This window comes from Lynx rufus, unplaced genomic scaffold (assembly GCF_022079265.1).
Source record: "Lynx rufus isolate CCGP_SWC_20201006 ecotype Redwood Valley unplaced genomic scaffold, mLynRuf1.p SCAF_4, whole genome shotgun sequence".
In the NCBI taxonomy this organism is placed as follows: Eukaryota; Metazoa; Chordata; class Mammalia; order Carnivora; family Felidae; genus Lynx; species Lynx rufus.
The window spans coordinates 26,966,577-26,988,233 of record NW_025814856.1 but is presented as its reverse complement, the minus strand read 5'-3'; the positions used below and the strand labels follow the sequence as shown (position 1 = coordinate 26,988,233).

The 21,657-nt window shown below is 41.6% G+C and overlaps 1 protein-coding gene and 1 long non-coding RNA gene across 5 annotated transcripts in view; one reads left to right on the top strand and one right to left on the bottom strand.

The window, feature by feature from the left end:
• Positions 1-21,657, top strand: part of FHIT (fragile histidine triad diadenosine triphosphatase) — a 1,417,053-nt gene that overhangs the window by 1,340,537 nt on the left and 54,859 nt on the right. The window lies entirely within an intron of this gene.
• LOC124524833 (uncharacterized) overlaps positions 8,935-21,657 on the bottom strand; it is a 353,057-nt gene continuing 340,334 nt past the window's right edge. The window contains exon 3 of the long non-coding RNA XR_006965321.1: positions 8,935-9,206. This is a non-coding gene — a long non-coding RNA (uncharacterized LOC124524833). The remainder of the gene's footprint in view (positions 9,207-21,657) is intronic.

The window sequence follows — 21,657 nt, the reverse complement described above, 5'->3', positions numbered from 1 at the left end:
ATGGATAAAAGGATGGGTGCTTCCTAAAGGATTATGGGGTTCCTGTGAGGATTACATGAGCACAGAAGTAGCATGGGCCTGACACATAGTGCTCACCAGGTGTTGGGCCAGAGGAGTTAGCATAGCAGCATGCTGTAAATGGCAGGCCCAATTGTGCAATTCTATAGAGTAGTTTCTGGATAGCATTTAGTGGGTGTCTAGAATTCAAGTTGGACCCCAGACTCAAAGGTCTCCTGTTCATCCTCAGTTTGCAAAGAAATGTTCAACACCTCTTGTGGCAAGTGAGAAAGGGGGAGATGATGGTGAGTTGTGCTTTAGCTCTGCTGTTTTTGACTGAATGGTAATAGATGAGTCACTCTGAGCCTCTGGTTTCTCATCGGCAAGATGCGAACAGTTCTGCCAGCCTCTCATGATCCTTGGGAATGTTGTGCGCTGATGCATGGAGAGCTCCACAGTGAAGTCAAGAAATGTCAGTCCCTCTTCTCTCTTCATCTCTCCCTCTCCCCCTCTTCCCCTCCTGCTCCATCTCTTTTTGGTTTTGGTTTAACACTGAGCAAGGAATGCTCACAACGTGCTTACACAGTCCTCCTGGTTACATTTTAGACCCTGCCTATTTTCCTGAGTATTCCTCTGATCCTGATTCTATAGTTAATGAGTATTTATTGTGACATCTGTGTTCACCGGTGGCCCAAGAAGGGGGTACACATGTTGGCTGCCTCTGGTTAACAACTCAGCTGAAGGCAGGAAGCAAATTTGCTGTTAGAAGGTGGTCCTTTGCACCTGAAATTCATTATAGATTTTAACCCATTTTGAAAATGCATCTTTATGAACCAGAGTAAAAGCCTGGGCCACTTGGTGAGAAACCCATTTTGCTTAGTGTTTAAAAAATCTGGCACTGCCTGGTTCCTTGAGCTTTGCTAAAATTTGCTATAGCTGCTTTTTACCATAAAGCAGGTGTCAAGTGAAGACTCTGTGTATGTTTATGATCATTATGTTGTATTAAAGAGTTGCACTGAGTTCCAGAATGAGAACAAGAATATTGCATATTCCTTTACCTGCAAAGCAATTAAATTATTGTCTGACATGTTTATAGCTCCAGAACCAGTAATCAGCTTTTAGTCTGAATAGAGGATATGGTGTTATAATCCAGTGCTTTGCTGAGAGGTTCACATTTAGCTTTTGCATTTGATAATTTAATTTAAATAATACTGAGTGAGTACAGTTACAGTTCTTGGCAATTGTCAGAGTCACAGGAAAAAAAAGTCAATGCACAAACTGATTTTTTGTAAATAATTTTGTATTCCTGAATGGTTTTTACTTCCTTGTTATTAACCTCTGCTGCCCTCACTGAATAAACCAGAAAATGGTAGTAGCGTCTAAAGTCACAAGTATTATGTCTCTCTTTGTTCCCTTTTCCCTCTTCCTATGGAAACAATATCTGAGCAATCTCCAAATTTCCATGAGACTGTGAAAGGCTGGCAGTGAACCATTAAAAAAAAATCCCCCCAAAGGGACTTTTTTCTTGCAAGATGCCTTTATGTATTAAAGATCAATTTTCTGATAAGATTCTCTGTTCCAGAGAATATTTGGTAATTTTAGCAAAAGTAAGTACTTGCCACAGGAATAGTGAATCTCAAGTTAATGCCCAATAATATCACAAACTAAATGAAAGAAGTTGCAAAATGAGTCAGTTCTCTCCAACATTCCCCTCCAAAAATAGTTTTTGGAATGATTTCAGGGTTTTTTAAAGTTTTTTTTTAATGTTTATTTTTGAGGGAGGGGTGGAGGGAGAGGGCAGAGAGAGAGGGAGACACAGAGTCTGAAGCAGACTCTGGGCTGTCAGACAGAGATTGACATGGGGCTTGAACTCACAAACGGTTAGATCATGACCTGAGCTGAAATCAAGAGTCAGGAGCTCAACCAACTGAGCCACCCAGGTGCCCCCCCATGCTTTTTTTTTCTTTAATTAAAAAAAAAATTTTAATGTTTATTTATTTTTGAGAGAGAGAGAGAGAGAGAGAGAGAGAGAGCACGAGTGGGGGAGGGGCAGAGAGAGAGGGAGACACAGAGTCCAAAGCAGGCTCCAGGCTCTGAATTATCAGCACAGAGCCCTACACGGGGCCCGAACCCACAAACTGTGAGATCATGACCTGAGCCAAAGTTGGAAGCTCAACCTACTGAGCCACCAGGTGCCCCTAGGATTTTCTTTTATAGTTTCTTGCTATCAAGATTTCTTTTTCACAGGATATATTTATTTTAGGGCAAAGTGTCCCATTGGTTTCAAAACGTGAATCTTTAGTAACAACTTCAAATTGTTGTGACTTCTACCTTTTCCCTTCTACTTGCCAGGCACAAAATAACCCACACAGATTACACCCATCTGTTTGAAAATCATAGACCTTGAGAAAGGAAGTGCATGTATTTTGCCATTAATCAATGTTTTTTGGAAGGCATTCCTTCTCCATTTTGCATGGCATTATAACCACGACCAATATGAACTGTCTCAGCTTTGTCAGGCACCAACTCTTGATTAGGAGTCCGGAAGATCCAATGACTTCGTTTATTTTTACTGTGCCTGTCTATGCCTTTTCACCTGAAATACTAATCAGTTGCAAACGTTGCACACATCCACCTACATAAGCCGTCAAAGGAAGATTCCTATACCATAGAATGACATTTTCCAACAGACACCATTTAGAACTGAGTTAAATAGATATATCTTCATAGATTTCCTAGTGTTTCTAATCCATGGGAATCTTCCCAGGGAAGGAAATGAAGTAATTGCAAAGATGTGCCTCTTTCCTTTGGTATTTAGAATTAGCCTGGCTGGCCATGTGTAAGCCTTGCTGAGAGCACACCAGTGTAGCTGGGGTTTAGACAAGGCCTCCCATTTATACCTTAAATGTGTCTGGGAAAGAACACCTTGAATTGCCCCAATGCATGTTGAGAGGTCTCTCTTTCCACTAAAGAATAACCCTTACTCTCTGTTGGCCATGGCAGTAGGTAGTTTTCATCCATAATCTCTTTCAAATATTCCAACCACCAAAAACCCCATCAATCCCCATTTTCCACATGCTGAAACTGAATAGTAGAGAGGTTAGCTGACTTGCCCATGGTCATGCTGTTGGGAGCAAAAGAGCTGAGATTAAATGCAGGGTTTCCCATTCCAAAATCCCATGCTGTTTGCATGTACTCACATACTCCAGCCACTACTTGGGTGTGTGTATCAGCCAATGTCCATTAATGTATAATATTTCTAAGCATGTCTGTAGCCTTGACCTTTGGTCAGTATTGATCACCTTGAATCCTTATCTGGTATGTTTGATTATGAAAATAGTTGCTAGTATCTAAGTAGCAATGATGCAGCCATACATGGAGACTTGTGTGTTTGAATGACTCCCAGAATCATAGGATTCATGTGACCAGAAAGTGAGCCCATGGTTTTTTGGTTTTGTTTTTTTAATGTTTATTTATTTTTGAGAGAGAGAGAGAGAGTGCAGGGAGTAGAAAAGAGAGAGGGAGACACAGAATCCGAAGCAGGCTCCAAGTTCTGAGCTGTCAGCACAGAGACCAACGTGGAGCTTGAACCCACAAACCACGAGATCATGACCTGAGCCGAAGTCAGATGCTTAACCAACTGAGCCACCCAGGCACCCTGGAATTGAGCCCTTGGTTTAATCTTCTTCCCTCCCACTATCTAGCTTTCCTGGTCAAAACTTACCAAAATCACATAACCCTGTACTTAAGTCTACTTTAGTTCACATTGATTTCGACCTTGAGTGATTAAGCCCACGACACAGAGGTGATCAAACATCTGTGGGCAGTGTAGACACAACCCCTTCTGTGTCTTAGGTCTTTCTGAGCAGTTTCAGATGTAGTAGCTCTTAACCCCCTTTAGGGGGTTAATATTATACATCAAAGAGAAGACTTGAGAGAAGCCTTTTCATCTGGGGGGCTATTGCTTTGAAATATTTCCCAGCAGAGAGGCTCCAAGAAATGGAACCATAGCATTCAAGAAGCTATCACCAAAACACAGGTTGGCAGCTGTGAAGGGCCATGAGCAGCTTTCCAGGCAAGTTTAATATACTTGTGATAGTAAATGTTCTTCACAGGAACAGGCCTGATAAAATCCTGCGAACATGGGTACTTTATCATCACAAATGTAACAATTTTCATTTGTTTTAATTCCATGATTAGTTCTGTTAATAAAAATGTCTATTTAAACTATTTAAGACGCCCACTAAAATTCTCTAATATTAATTTCATGGAAAAATTCCAACAGAACTATATTAGTTTTTCCCCCATTAAGGTAACATTATGGACTTTTAATGGAGCTCTCAGCTATAATGGTTTTTATTGACCTAATTATTAAATGAATTAAAATTTGTCTCACTGCCTTCAAAATTATGTAATAGCAGCATCAGAGGGAGTGCCATGGTTGGTTACCAAGGGGTAAAAAAGGAGAGTTCCTGAACTACACACACCCTTTATATGAGGAAATATCAATGATGCTGTTGCTTCATTGAACGTATTTGCCTTTCACTATTTAAGATACTTCTAATACCAAAATACTTTGCGGTGAGTGAGTTATACTGCCCTACATGGGGAACTTCAGCTTTTGCTTCCTTGCTCTTAATGCTTGTCTCTTGGGATGACTTCCACAAATAATTTAGAATTTTACTGGGGCACCTGGGTGGCTCAGTTGGCTAAGTGTTCAACTTCAGCTCAGGTCATGATCTCACAGTTCATGAGCTTGAGCCCTGCATTGAGCCTCATGCTGACCACTCGGAGCCTGGAGCCTGCTTTGGATGCTGTCTCTCTGTCTCTCTGTCTCTCTGTTTCTCTGTCTCTCTCTCTGCCCCTGCCTTGCTTGTGCTCTCTCTCTCTCTCAAAAATAAACATTAAAATAAAAGGCATTTTAACAATGGTATTAAATATATGATAGAACCTTTGAGGAGGTTTTTACAAATGAGTTTTTAGCTCAAAACTAATATGGTCAGTGAAATAAATTGAAATAGCACAGAGGGAAGAGAGTAAAATATCAAACCCAACTGTCCAGAAATACTGCTGTTAAAAGTGTGAGGAAGCTGTTTGTACATTATCAATCTCTGCCTTCTAATATTTGACATTTCTTTGGCACAGATAGCAAATAAGTGGCACCCCTGTCCCTAATTCCCTCTCCCTGTTCCAAGGCAGACATCACTAAATGATTGCTGCACCCTTTCTCACTGAGCCATGCAATCTGGGATTTATCTCGGGCCTGTGCTTCAGATAAACCTGTCTACTAAGACTTGACATGGGAATTGAAACCTATTTTGTATCCTTGATAGTCACAATTTATAAAGTGTGCTCCTAGACAAATACATATGAATCTCATTTGCTCATCAAGGAAATCCTGTGAGCAAAAGAGAAACTTATCAGTCCTAGTTAGCAGACCAAATCCCAAGACTCTGTAAGGACGGTACTAAATCAGGGCATATAGCTGGTGAGGAGGAGTAAATTAGAATGAAAAGGCACAGCTCCTGACTCCTGCTCTATTGATTGCTCTGTCAGGCTTTCATTCTTTCATTCTACACATATTTATCGAGCACTTTCTATGTGTCAGGCACAAGATAATCAGCAATGAGCGAAGCAGGCCTGGTCTCTGCCCTCAAGGAATTTCCATTCTGGTGAAGACAGATAATAAACTCACAAATAAATAACATGATTTTAGGTAGCAATGGATACTATGAAGAAAATAATTGGATAGACATAGCTTCACTGGTTCAGGGAGTTGCAGGGAAGTTCTCCCTGAAGACTGACATTTGAGTGGAAATCCAGCAGAAGAAGGATCCATGATGAAGACTCTTGGGAACAAAATGTGAAACAGAAGCAGAGGGAGAGAAGCTGATGCAAAAGGTTGAGGATGGAAGGAGTCCCGTGTGTTCAAGAGATACCTGAGAATAGGTCTTGGGGGAGAAGGAAAGAGGTAGGCTGGGGCCAGATCATGCAGGACCAGGGTAAGGGGTTTGGATTTTAGTTTTCTTTTATTGGGCACCTAGAAGAGAGCATTGAGTACAAAGCAACCCAACCCAGTGCACGTTGAGCACAGAGTGGAGACATTGTGGCTGGCCTCCACAGAAACATCTACCCAGTCACTAGACACAGTTTTGTCTTGAATGCAAACTAGAGCAAACCAGGTCTTGCTGTCAGTGCACACTCCTACGCATGGCTCCCTGTCCCCACCTCCTCCCCACAGCCACGGACTGGAACATATACAAGGACCACAGGGCAGGACATTCAGTAGAGATTCTGAGAGAGACAGAAATGAAGAAAAGTTCATTGTGTGTCATACAAAACTTGAATAATGCACAGCTTCCTGCAAGGAAATAGGTATATAAACCCGTTGGAGCTAAAAAGAGAAGGCTTGCCTTCCAGTCACCATTTAGTTTTTTTTTGTTGTTGTTTTGTTTTGTTTTTGCCAGATGGCAGTTTTATGGTTTTATTAACACAAATGAGATGTGCACATAAGCTGTCTATTTATTTTTTTCTCCGCATAGCCTGGCATTGGATTGGTGACCCTGATGTCCAGCTGGGTTTGTTTCCACAATGGCTTTGTTCTTGGAAGAGACATTGTGAGCATAAACCTCAAGTTCTGGCCCTTGAATCTTACTCATACCCTGCTGTTACTGCCTCTGGGTTTCCGCCGGTTGTGCTCGATTTTGACATATCATTTTGACTGGTGCCAGATGAACTTCTTGATCCTCTTTTGAATGATCTTGGGCTTTATCAGAGGTCTGAGAATGGCAGTGATGCAGCGTAGGAGATATCACCCCCGCGGGCAATGCTAAGAAAGATAAGGGTCTACGGCCACCACTTCTGATTGAATGTAGCTCTCTTCTTCTTGGTGGGTACATCTCTTTGAACATAGTCCTTAACACACTATTAAATTCACCCTCATTGTGCTGTTTTGGTTTGTTTTAATTGCTATATACTTTCTGAGGTAGCATTATTTTCATAAAAATAATAAGAGCCATTGTCATTATCATTAACAATATCTGCAGTCTGCTGAGTAATGTCTATATGCCAGACACTGTGCTAAGTGCTTTCACTGCATTCTCTCAACCTTCTGAGTAGTTACTATTACTATGCTGTTTTACAAAGGCAGAAACTTAGCCACAGGAAGATTAACTAGAGCTTACCCAAGATCATCCAGAGAGGGAAGATAGAGTCCAGGAGATTTAACTTCACCAAAAAAGGACCCTCACATATATTGTCAAATGAAAGAGTGTGCATGAGTTTGGGAGTAAACTAGGACTGAGTTGGAGACCTGTGACAGTTTCTTCAACTGTAATCCAGGGGTTATGACAGCACTGACTTCAAAGTGTTTGGTGGAATGAAATGAGATATAATTAAACACATAGGAGGGTGCCTAGCGCACAATAAATGTGCCCCCACAAACCATGTCATGTGGGCACTAGGCCTTGGTGCCCTGACATGCAAGTTAATAGTAGCTGTCTCAGAGGACTCTTGAGGACATGATAGTTTGCAAAGTTCTTAACACAGCACCTGGTATTTTCCTCTGCACCCTGTAAATAGTGGGGGGGGGGTGGTGCTCATGCTAATCTAAGAACAAATGATGTCTTGAATTTGTAACACCCATTGCAAACCAAAGTAGCAATTGGGGAGATCTCTTCTGTATCATCATTTCTGAAACAGGAAAAAACTCGGTTATTGATAACATGAGTGCATCTGAAATCAACTTGTGGTAATGCTAATGAGCTGACACATTTTAACTCTGTCTGATACTGTTTCAGAAGGAGACATTTGTGCTGCAGTGGACAAATTTAGTGCAAGACCTTTGAAGGAAAGTCTGATGTGTGATATTTAGTATAAGTCAGCTTCTGATAACAGTATGTTCTAGAGAATTGCAGATGTTCTCAAATCACATAATATTTCTCTAAAAAACTGTGTGTGATATTTATCTGATAGAGCATCTGGCATGACGGAGAGTGTTTCTTTTTTCCTGATTTAAAAACAACACTAATACTGCAGATCTCTGGCTGAGCTCATCTGAAACATCCTGCATATGTGGCAGTGAGATTAATAGATTCCAGAATTGTGTCCCATGCTCACCCAGGGTTCATGTTAATGTGAAATGCAGTTGGTAAGTGCTGTGGCCTGTATCTGCCTTGTTCTTGAGGATCGCGTGGGCCAGGCCAGGACTGAGGGCACTGCTGAACCTGAATGAGGAAGAAAACAGGATTGCTGCCTTCATTGGGCTTGCTCTCAAGCACCAGGTCTTTTTCTCTCTGAAGTTATGCCCCCATTAAGGACAAAGAAATAGAAAGTTTTCCTCTTTCAAATGAGGCAGCAAGGCAATAACTTCCCTCCAAAGGTTTTATCAACTTGAATCAAATCTTTCTTGGAAAGACCTGTCCCCTAATCTCACCAAGGTCATGTAAATTCTGCATTTCCTTAAATTATTCTCTGGCCATGCTCTGAAGGAAGCCTTCACTGAATTCTTGCAATGACTGTGCTTCTGGTAGGCAGCATAGGAGTGGGGAGGGGAGGGTTTGGTGAGTGCTGTTCTGGAAGCTGGAAGGCTCCGGTTATCTCTGGCACTAGCCATGTGACCTTGGGCAAGGCCTGGCTCTCCTTGTCATCTAAGGCACATGAGGGACTTGGACACAGCTTCCCTTCATCTGTAACACCATGTCAACACCAACTTTGCCCTTCCCCTCTGGAGACAGACACTTGATGTGCAAATTCCTTCTGGCCTGTAATGAAGAATGGCTGCTTCTTTATTTAGCCTGCAAATTCCCCTTCTTTGTTTGTAATGACCATCTAAAATAGAAGTTCTTACGCTGGAGTCCCCAGATAGACCCTTAAATGAGATGCAAAAGCTGCAATATAGGTGAAATATTTAAGGAGCCAGGGGAAAGCTTTATGATTTTCATTTATTTATTCAGTAAATATTGAACACCTATTATCTTCCAGGCAATGAGCTAAGCAAGGGAAATAAAATGGTGATCTGGGCAGATACAGTCCCTGACCTCCCAGAGCCTCCTTTGTAATCAGGAAGATTCTAGAAATGAGTAAATGGGCGATCATGGTGTGGTAGGAAAGAGGTATGGTGGGTTCACAGGAAACACATAAGCTGCTACAGGAGCTTGGGAGAAGGGCTCCTCACCCAGACATGATCAGATTTTCACAGGAGTTCAGACCTAGAGAAACAAAAAAGAATAAATGCTTCAGAAATAAAGGGAAATTGACATGATGCTAGTATGAGCATACATGAAGAAGTGATGACAGGTGGACAGATACACTTGAGATGTTAATTCATGGCTAATAAGGCACTCAGCACTGCAAAGTTTGGCTTAAAAGCTTTAAATGATCATTGCCATCACAATCATAGCTAATGCATATTGAGCTCTTAGTATGTACCAGGTTCTTGCTAGGCATTCAACATCAGTTATCTGATTTAATCTTCACAAAATATCTGTGAGAAAGTCATATAGTCTGGCTTTATACATGAGAATGCAAGGGCTCATGGATATTAAATTATCAAGGTCCTCCAGCCAAAAAAAATAAAAATAAAAAGTAGCAAATCTGGGATTTAAATTCAGGTCTGGGTGATTCTTAAGCTTAGCACAAGTGTAGATCTTTGGATAATGGGGAGGGTGTACCTGGAAACTTCACCTTCCAAATAGTTGCAGAAGCACGTTTTCTTGGGGCTTTGTATCTTTTGGATCAAATCTAAGGCCAGGCCTTAGATTTAAAAACAAAAACCAAACGTCAATACCATCTGTTTCTCCTCACAGTGGAAGACATTCTCTTCTGGGCAGGCTTTGAGAGGCCCTCAATTACCAGCTCAAATTGAGATGGTTTAGTAGACTTGTCTGTGGCCCAAAACCAGTCATGGAGTTCAAAGAAGCAGCAAAGCTCTAAGGGGCTTATTAACAACTTAACATTTCCAAAGCATGTGGGATTGCTAATTCCATTTGCCACAGAAATGCTGGCATAATGATTGAGACCTAGTCACTGTAGGAATGCCAAACTGTGAAATCCATTGTGTAGTGGCATGGTCCCCACTGTCTTATTGTAAGCCGCTGTAAGATCCTCTTTATCTGGCAGAGCACCTTACTCTCTCTCTTACAATTGACATTGACACCTCCACATCCAGAGTGTCTGTATTATCTCTTCCTTCTCTTATGAGAGTTTGATCCAAAAGATACAAAGCCCCTTAGCTTTTATGGATAGTCTTACTCCCCAAACACCTGGGGATGTCCTTGCTCTAAGAAGTAGGCTGGTTTATCATTCAACAAGCTTTTACTAAGGGCAGGGGATATAGAAGGGAGTGAGCCCATGCTCTCAAGAAGCCATGGTCAGTAATCAAAATTCTTTCAAGGAAGGAGGAAGGATTTATTTGTTCATGTAACTGAAATTCTAATGGTAGAGTTGATTCAGGCATGGCTGGATCTGGAAGCATAAGCAATGTCACTTTGTGTCTCTCTACTTCTTTCACACAGCTTCTTCCCAAGGAAGGTAATGTGAACACCAGCAGTTCACATTAGGTTAGATTAATCAGGATTATATCCTATTAGGTTATAGTGGAACGATTGTTTTTCCCAGCAATGCTTATTAAAATTTTGCACAGAAAACTCTGGTCCAACTTGAGTTACATACCCATTGCTGAACCAGGAACCATGGCCAGAGAGATAGGGTGCTCTGAGCAACCAGATCTAGATCCTGAGTCCATGTGTGAGGCCACGTAGAAACAATTCCATCCCAAGCACAAAGAATACAATAGTTCCTTACAAGGGAAAGGGGTGCCATACACAGAAGATTGCAGAAGGAAAGCTGTGTTTACAAAACACAGAGGGATGGGTGTAAAGCATTAATGGAGCCCAGAAAAGTAGGGAGAAAGCTCAGAATTGCGTCCCAGAGGGGTTGGTATTTGAACAGAGTCACAGGGTAAATAGAAAGTCAATAGAACAGGAGAGTGAACTGTAATTTATTCCTGCTTTGGCTAATGCTCCAATAGTAAATGACCTGGGAAAATCATTCATTCATTCAAAAGAAGTTCACAAAGCATCTACCAGCCAAGTTAGTGCTGGAGCTGCAGTAATGGACAAGACAGAAGCTGCTGTGCTTCTCATGTATATTACAGTCTAGAACGGTGACAAGCACTTAATAATTGCACAAATGATAAAACAGCTATCCTTAGGAGTGCTTAAGAAGGAAAGATCACTATGCTAGTGTCAAAGTATACCTATGCCTTGCATTTCAGTTTCCTGAGCCATAACATGGAAAAGAAGATTCTTACGTCCCTCTCCCATAACCAATCAATAGCACATAACACAGTGAGGAAGGCAGATAAATTCGTTTACACACACGTATGCATGCATGCACACAAGAAAAGCAGAAAACACGTTGAAATAGTAAAACTTAGGGACACATCTGCTCCGGTACTTAGATGGCTTATTGAGTATCACCTTAAAATACATCATTTTCTTACTACCCAAAAGATTCCTTTGTCCTTACCCTCTTAGTGTTCCCAATTGAATGCTTATATTTTTATACCCAAAGTCCTTAAACCATTGTATCTACATTCAGTATAAACACCATCATCTACCTTTTGTTATTTCCTCCTGTCAAGCATTTTGGGGGTCAACAAACATTTTTTTTGTCCTGATAGGAATGGAAAACTTGGCATGGTGCTCTTAAACTACTGACTCTATTATTTAGTAATTGAAATTGCTTATACTCTTTTGTAACCATCCTGATCATAAAAAAGATTCCATTGTAGAATGTGCCCTTGTAGGTATTTCAAGTGGAATTTACCTGCCCATTTGTACACACCTGAAAATCGAAATGGAGAGCAGATATGAGGCCACATGTGCAGATGACACAGCTGTAATGAAATGGCATTTGCAATGGGAGCCTCTCTATGAGGGATGGCAGAAGTGTGCCATGTTTGACTGGATTCTCTTGTACCTGGTGGCTTCGATTCTTTATTAAATGAAAGCCAGATTGCTTATGGTTAACATTTTTAATGGGTTCATTCTCCAAGGTAGCTCATAAAGGCCCACTAATAAATCAAAGAGCCCTTCTAATCAGAATTTCAAGGGATACTACAACGTTGCTGATGCATTAATGAATTAGGGGCCCTGGAAGCTAGGTTCATAATTTTTTCTGAAGTCTCGACTCCCTGTCCTATATATATATGTGTGTGTGTGTGTGTGTGTGTGTGTATCTGTGTGTGTGTATATACACACATATATATGTATATGTATGTATATGTATGTATACATATATGTGTGTGTGTGTGTGTATATATATATATATATATATATATATATATGTATATATATACTTCCTCATTCCCCCACCATCCCCCCCCAAGAAAGAGAGACTCGAAAAGGAAGTTGGGATAAATGTCTCAGTGTCAAAGCTAGCAATGTGTCTTCCACAAGACAAAGTGAGTTACTAGGAGAAAAATTCCCAAATGATTTAAAAGATACCATTTAAATTCTATTAGAATTTTTTGAAATAAAAGGCAGTGAGTTAAGTGAGAATAAGATGTAAACCTTCCTGCAATATTTGATTGCTAATGAACAGAAAGCATTAATCTTAGCAACAGAAAGAGAAAAATGCATAGCGGTTTTCATTAAATCAAGTAAATGATTAAATGAGTTAGTCAGTAGAAACCATTTTAATTTTCTGAATGTGAAATGTGTAGCTTATAACAAATAAATTCAAAGCACCTTTCTAAGCAAGTTTTGTCCATAAAAAAATGTGGGTTATAAAGATGTTTGGTATTTTCTTCTTTATAGATAGTCAATATTTTAATGCAGTGACATTAATTGTGCAGAATGAAATGCCCCTACTATCTGGGTTTAAAAAAAGTTGGCATCCAGTGCAACGTCCCTAATGGATCTTCAACACTATTACAAAATGATTGATTGTTGTCATAGTCATTTTAGCAGCTTTCAGAGCTGTTATATTTTTAATTAAATTGGCTGTGAATTTCATAAGTGGCAAAGGTTGATAAACTATCGCTTGGTACAATATTACTATTCTTCTCAGTGTGGCTGTCATAGTTGGTACGTTTATGTGCATAATCTTAACATTCCATAAGTCTCTTTGGTCCCAGGCATTGATCTGCAAGATTACTTGCTGTTTGGAGATGGGGGAAGAAATGTAAAAATTAACTCAGCAAAGCACATGATTCTGAAACATTACATGAACAGAGAGGAGATCTAGCCTCGCAACCCCACTGTCAGCTGGCTTGCCATCCTCCCTTGCTTGCACCTCATCGACATGGGGAAGCAGACATGGTTAGTAGGTCAGAGTGCCTATTCTTCCACCAATAGGTTGTGAGAGGCGCCTCTGAGCCAGGCCCAGGGCTGAATGCTGTGAACACAAGCATGAGTCTAGATGGAGCCCCAGGCACTGATCCATCTGAACAAATAGGGTCCAACTCAGAGAAGTGCTCTGAAGGAAAGTGCTCATCTATAATGAAGGAGGCTACTAAGTCACAGGTGCAGGCAAGGCTCCTCTGAACAGGTGGCCCTGGAGCTGAGATCTGAAGGTGGGAGAGCAGACAACAACACAAGGAGGGGGAAGAAGTGTGTTCCCAGCTAGCGAGCACCATGTACATGGGCTCTGGGGTACCAAGGAACAATTTCAAGACCTGAAAGAAGGCAGTGGGCTGGAACCCAGAGCAAGGGTAAGGTGGGGAGGGGAGTGCTTTTAGCCATGGACACAGTGCCTGCATTTCCAGGAAGCCCCAGGGAATTGACTGACAACCATCGGGATAGCTATCAAAATGGTTCCATCAAGGCAAAATGCCCCACTCTTATGTATATGACTTCTATTGGCCATGAGAGAATCTGGGTTTGTATCCCAGCTGAGCTGACTGACCTTGGCAAGATACATAATCTCTGACCCTCGGTTCCCACACTTGTCTAGTGGGGCTAATAATAGTGCCTCTATCACTGGGTTGCAAGGATTATGTTATCCTTCATGCAGTGCTGCATGTGGTTTATGGCTTGTAGGAAGTACCTAATCCATAGTAACTGTCTTAGAACAAGTGAAGTAATCAAGATATAGTGAATGGATTTTCTTATTGTTCCTTTGTAGCAAAAGAAAATGGGGTTTCACTTTTTATAAAGAGGCAGATGCCTCTGAAATGGGCTTGAATTTCCTTCTACCTCTTGGTCAGCTTTTGCGCATGAGAAATTTCTCATTAGGCTACTAGCTCTTCATGACTAACCTCCCATTGATTTGTGTATTCAGCTAGTTATGGGTACCTGACAACCAGCTAGTAATGTCCAAAGCCCACAGATAGTAAAGGTTTGACCTCAACTCATAGAAGGCAGTGTTTTGACTTTAGTTCAACATTGTTCATCATAGAAAAAAATCAAGCTTTGGAATCACACAGACCTAGGGCTCCATCCTGGCTGAGACACTTATTGTCTGTGAGAGCTTGAGCAAATTATCCTTTGTGAACCTCATTTTTCTCAACAGCAAAATGAAGCTAATTCTATTAATTATATTGGATGTTATGCAGTTTACCTAAAAGAAGGCAAAATGCCTGACATATAGCAAACACCCACAGTTGTGGCTCTTCTAATTATGTAGCTCAACCTACTGATCATTTCCACTGAATTCACCATTATGTGGGGGCTGGGGCAAGTGTAGTGGGGACTTAATCCCATTTGGTTATGAAGCCTTTATTTCTAAGGCGGACAAAGTAGATGTCATTTTCTGCACTGCACAAATGACCTCCACATCCTCCTATAAAACTTTTGGGTTTGGATACATGATTACTTCAATGAGACATTCACAACAACTACTACAGAACAGCTGAGAATATCAGGGGACCCTCAGAAGACCAATGAGTATACAGGGATATCGTATTAGTAAAAACTGTGCGTGGAGTAAACATGGCAGTTACTTTCAGTGGCATAATCTCCATAGTTTCCAACAAGAGGCTGGCAAATTGCAAAGGAGGGAAAAGAATATCTCAGTTTTCCTACTTTGAGGTTACAGATGAGCCACAGAGCTACCATTTGTATTTGCAGGCGATTTCAATCATTCTGCATACACACTCACCCTGGCAACATTTCAAAGCATTATTCCACATTACGGTAGTATTTTATCATGCGTCACAAGTCTGCCACAGTTCTCTCCTTGGCAAGAAAGTGCTCCAGGCTAAGTATCAGATTTTGTCAGTAGGAAAAAAAGGAATTGTTACAATCCAGAAGTGGCTGGGGAAACATACCTTCAAGTGCTACAAATTTGTAAAGGTAAAGCTCCAGTAGAAAGAAAGACTAGGGACAGGCAAGCTTATGTTCTGTTGGTTTCTGTATGTTCTTTGCTATGTTCCCCGCTTGGGCACTAGACCCAGCTGGGGTAACCTACAAATTCTCATGCTCACAGTGGAGGGGGAGATGGAAGTTGCACCCCGAGTAATTTACATCATCTGGTCTTTTGTGTCTGTCACCCAGGGAGGTGGGTTCATATCCTCACTGACATGGATTATCTGGTCACCTCATTCTGCCTTTCTCTTGGTGAGACCCGGGGCTTGCTTGAAAAGGATTGTGTGCTTCTCTCCATTTCATCCATCCAATCAAGACATATTTATTTGGCATCTTGTCTCTGCCAAGCCTTTACCAGACACTGGAAACCACAGCGAAGATGACAGACATAAGCCCAGAACTTACAGGTGCCATGTCGGAGCCTATGAGGGGTGTCCAGGGTCCTAGGAAAGCACATGGGTGAGGCATTGCCTCAGATTTTGGTGGGGCTACATTTACATCAAATTCCAAAGGACACATGAATGATTACAAGGAACAACCCAGTTCCTCCTGTCCCTGCCTGCCTCCAGTTCTTAGCCTGTCTGAGGGACAGGTGAAACTGGGATATGAAAGAGCATGGTACAAAATCAAATACCTCCTTATTTCCCAAATATCAGCCAGTAATCACAGTTTCTGCCATGTATAGGAACCACTTTTACTGTGATTTATGTTGCTTCAAATCAACTTCCTTTTTCTACCTGAAAACATTCATGGAAAATGGCTGTATCATTCTTGTAACGGAAGAGTGGTAGAATGTGCTATAAATAGAAGGCAACTACAAAAGTAAACATAATGAAAAATAAAACGGTGTTATTAACTTTCATCGGGACGCTGCTGTTTGAGCCTGAGGCCTGTTCTCTTCTGGTACAAAAAAAATGGGAGATCATCAAGCCTTAGAGCAGGTGTGAAGGACAAAGGAGCATCAAACTCAGCATGATCCTGGAAAGAGCACAAGGAGAAGGGGATGTTTGAAAGTAAACAATCACTGTGAGATTCTGCATGCTTTAAGGTCATGACTCTGTGTGACCTAAAACCACCCGTGTACCTCCAAAGGAACATGTCCCACAAGTGGTCCAGGGGAGTGAGAACATGAAGTTGCATGCAATGCAGGGAAAGAGATAATGAAATGAGTGGCTTTGCAGGCCTTGTTAAGGAGTTTAGATTTCATCCTGAAAGGTTGGAAAGCCAGGGAAGCAAGCAGATGGCTGGTTGGCATGGTCTGACTTGCATTTCAGAAAGACCCCTCACCTGCAGAGGGTGGGGGCCAGGGATGGACCGTGAAGAGCAAGCTGGAAGAAAGGGTATGCAGGGAGGCTTTGGAAGAACCCAGAGGTAAGAAGACAGTGGCAAAAACTAGAAAAGTGAATGTGGGGAGGGAGAGAAGGAAAAGAAATCTATAAAGCTTCTTGATTGATTAAGTGAGCGACATAGCAGGTACTCAAAATGTTTTCTAAATGATGTGGCTCTAGACCTTTAGAAAAAGCCAGGTCAGTCCACCTGGTCTACCAGCTTTTGGCCAAGAATCCATAATCTCTCAACTCATCCCTCTTGCCCTCCCCAGGCCTCCTTCCTACATCCTGCTGTGGGTCTCATTGTACTTTGAGATCCCTCTGCAGTGAGGTCTGCAAACTAGGCCTGAGAGTTGATAATGATGTAGTGCCTCTGGGTTCCTCATGGGGTCTGGGAAGTTCTCAGTTTCTCACATTATCTCCCACTTGTGGCACGGCATCAGTTTTAACCATGGTAATTTTATACCCAGGGGAAATTTGGCAATGTACAGAGACATTTGTGGATGTCACAAGTGGTGGGGAGGGGTGTGTTAGTCACATCAAGCAGGTGGAGACTAAGGATGCTGGTGAACATCCTACAATGCACAAAACGACCCCCCACAACTGAGCATTAACTGGCCAATAATGCCAATAGTGCCTGAGTTTGAGGACCCCTGGCAGGACAATGGCAACACCAAAAAGTGTTGCATGATGGCAGAGAAAGAAGGCTATAGAGGAGCAACTGCTTCTATCAGGACACTATTATTTGCATTGAATAGACTCTGTGCCATTACAGGTATGTGCACTAGGGGAGAGAGGGAGGTTGAGGGTGAGGAAGCACTGCTTCCTCTGAGTTTAACAGTATTGGGATCAGACCCAAGGCTGGGCAGCCAGTTGGAAGACAGCAGCCAAAAGCAAGCCCTGCTCTCTCAGACACGTAGGCCTGCTGGAGTGCTCCCGTGAGGACAGGAGAGGCTGTGGGGTGAGTATCCAGGCAGATCAGGTGTATCCATGGGAGGAGCTCATTCAGCCGAGCACCCCAGCAGGTGTATTGAAATTCCAGGAATCTTCCCACTGCTTTGGCTAGTCTCCAAGCCTGCCCAGGAAACAAACATCTCTGTTTTCAGAGGATGGTAGCAATAATGACTTTTTCCTGGGGGGGGGGGGGGGATGCCAGAAAGATAAATACTTTGTAAATCACTGCATGTCTCCTGCCAGCAAGCTTTGAGTCTATTTGTGAAACATTTATCTCCTTGTATACTCACCGACAAACCCCAAATTATCATTTAGTTAATAAACCTAATAGCCTGAGGTATGCCAATCAATAAGAAAGAATGCAGAAAGCTGAATCTGAGGCATCATGGTATTGAACTATCTGCAGAAAGCTATGAGATCTTCCTCTATAGTGAACATGCTTCCAGTCCACTGGGATACTAAGAGGGGCTGATATGTTCTTATCATATTTGGGAAGTTAGAGAAATAGTATATGCAAACATTCAGTTCTAATTCATGAATGAGATGGACATTGAATTTCTCTTTATTCAATGAATGTAGAGTCTGTGAATAAGAATGGATGGGCTTTCATGCAAACTGGAGGCTCTGTTTCACTTCTGTGGACAGGAGCAACTCTGTCTTCATCATGTGCACACAACAATCCAGTAGTTGACTATATAAGCAAATATATTTAGGGAAAAGCCCCTCTGAATAAATATATAGGCATATTGAAAGACTTTTATATACTTCTTTAGGAATCAGGCAGATCTAGTAGACAAAGTTAGGATGTGTAAGAAGTAGACAACTTCAAAGTCCTATTCTTCACTATAAATTGGAAAAGCCTGATTTTTCTCTCCCTTGATCCCCTCCACATTTCCTCTGTGAGTGTTGCTGGGAGGTCTCTGGAAGCTAGGTGTTAGATAAATGCATATCTGGAGCTTAGGTGCTTATAGCAAAGATATCCTGCTTGGTTTGGGCACCAAAGTCCATTGGTGGGTTCAACATTCCCATCCTAACTGTGGAAGTAAATGGCAACTCCCAAAGGACCTTCTCCCATGGACTGCATCTTTTTTTTTTCTCGAGTTTCCCTTACAAGGGAGCCCAGAGAGAATCCTCATTTAGGAGCAGATGGAGGTAAATACCCTGGGTTCACTGTCCAGCAAATGCATCCAGGCTGACTTCACTGATCAATATTGCACAGTGAGAATACCAATAAAATTCATTAGCAGGACTAAATCCATAACTTTTGCCATCCCTGAGACCACTGGGAGTACTTCCTTTGTTTACTCTTGGGCCAGGGATTATCCTTTCCTTGAATTATAGTGAAATCTGTCTTAAGTGATCACCTAGGGACCATCCAAAATTGGTAACTTGGTAGAGGTTGAACTTTAGCTAAAGGTCAAACAAAATTCTCTGGAAACCTTAGGGGTTGCTTAAAGGTGAAAGAAAAAGTTGAAATGAAAATTGACTTAATCCCTGGTTTATGAACCAAGTAGCACAGCCAAGCAAGCTGAGGGATGCATTCAGCTCATAAATGCATCTTGACTTACCTTTCTGAAATGCCTCATCCTTTCTGTCAAGTGCCATGGCCTTTCTGGCTTGTTAATCATATGCCTAGAAATGCTTTTATTTTCCAAGGATGCTCATACATTTTGAAAACCTTGTGCTGTATGTTTGTGACCCATCAAAGGGGTGATGTTACATACCATCTTGGTCAGGCTCTTCTCACCACCCAGAGAATGGGAGCCACCAAATGCCTTGAAGATCCTAAGTGTCTTTACCTGGGAAGTGGAAATTGGCTTAACTAACATCAGAACATCCATTCAATGTAGTAAGGACTTTTTAGAGGAAGAGATCCATATTCTGTTATACAAAGAATTATCTTTATATTGTATCATAGAGACATAGCATAGAAAATTTAAAAATATAATCTATCTTTTGATACTCTATAAAGTACTCAGAGTAGAATTTTAAGCAATCTTGAGGTAGCTTTGGAACTTCCAGGCTAAAGCTAAGAAGGCAAAGAACAAAGGAAGATGGACCAGTGTACTTTCCTTATTCCTTCCTGTAAATAGAGAAAGAACCAGATACATTGGGTCCACATCCCAATGGTGACACGTTTTGTAGCTTGGATTGATCACTGTAACCCACTCAGCCTCTATTTCTTTATCTGTAACAGGACAAGCAATAATAATCCATATAGATGGCATCTATTAAACACTTAGATATCATATCCTGGACTGGCCAGAGACTTCATAGATAGTATATCTTGATGAATTCCCACCGTAAGATTTGTGTGAGTAATGGTATTTCCATTGGAGGTGGTAAGAGTGTCTGTGAAATATTGGTCAAAAATACAAACTCTGCAGGAATGCTGAGGACCTTCAGTGACATGGTAAGTAAAAGTCACAGCGCAGCCTGCCTGCTGCCTAAGGTATTTCCATGACAGTCAGTTTTATTCCTATGTTTCCCTGGGACCATGCATTTCATAGTCCTTGCACTGTGATGATATGGGAGTTTCCCTACTATTTGTAGATTCCTCACATATTATTTAAACAGTGCTGAGTGCTGGGAGCACAGTGAGCCTCTGAACAGATGTGTTTTGTGCTGGCTGTGTTTAGGGTCACAGGCTCTGTTGTGCAATCCAGGTCCAGGTGAAACAGAGGTAGAGGAAAAGGAATTAGGGAGATGGCCCTCGTGGGTGAAGCACGCTGCCTTAAGGATTTCTTGGTATGGAAACAAGATTAACTCAGTACGCCCAGTTCAGGATATGTAGGCTTTTTGTTGTTCCATATTAATGTTAATGTTATTGGGGCAATCTAGTTGATTTCTGTACAGAAGAAACTGGCGTTCTGAAACAAGTATGTTTTCCTGAAGTGAAGCTATCCATACCCTCTGTGCCTTCCTCCTATAATGAAAGACTTCTGTGTGTTAATGGTAACGGAGCCAGTGCAGGTCACAGGTTTGAATCAGCTCAGCTCAGTATCCTAATTGAAGACTCCCTGGAAACCAGGTGGACACCCGCCACAAAGGCAACCTTTGGAGACAGCCCATAAATGGCATACATACCTGAAGGTTTGATTCTGTTGTCTCCAGCTTCCTGGAGCCTGGCTCTTGGTATTTGTCCAGAACAACTACCGCTCTTTCCTTAACAATATTTAATTTCTGATCACAGCTGTTGTTTCCAAAAGCACCCCAGAGCAAGAATGGCACACAATGATGCCATCTTCTTTCTAGAAATCCTTTCTTATGTCCAAGCTAATGAGCCAACAGCTAAATGAAAAATGCTTCACGAAGGCCTACAAACTTGGACACAGCTTTCCTCCCTGACTGAAGTCATAGTGACGCCAAGTTATTAGCTTAACCTGCAGTCAGGATAACTAAATACTAGTCTGCATCCTCTTCCTTTCTAACAGTGGTGTGATGCTGGAAATCCTATCCTTTACCAATGATGGCAATTCCACCATCTCCTTAGCCATTTTCAGTTATTCTTCATCAGGTGAAGTACATTCAACTCCATATAATTGTGAGGTTTCTTACAAAAGCTGGTTGATTAGTGGACTGAAACAAAAGAATAATGGGAACTTCAGGTCCACAGCTCAAGTCTACTCAGTGTCTTCTAAGAGCTTTAGAGGGGATTTAAGGTTAATAATAAATCTAGATGTTTCAACTAATGAATGGATAAAGAAATTGTGGTTTATATACAAAATGGAGTACTATGTGGCAATGAAAAAGAATGAAATATGGCCCTTTGTAGCAACGTGGATGGAACTGGAGAGTGTGATGCTAAGTGAAATAAGCCATACAGAGAAAGACAGATATCATATGTTTTCACTCTTATGTGGATCCTGAGAAACTTAACAGAAACCCATGGGGGAGGGGAAGGAAAAAAAAAGAGGTTAGAGTGGGAGAGAGCCAAAGCATAAGAGACTCTTAAAAACTGAGAACAAACTGCGGGTTGATGGGGGGTGGGAGGGAGGGGAGGGTGGGTGATGGGTATTGAGGAGGGCACCTTTTGGGATGAGCACTGGGTGTTGTATGGAAACCAA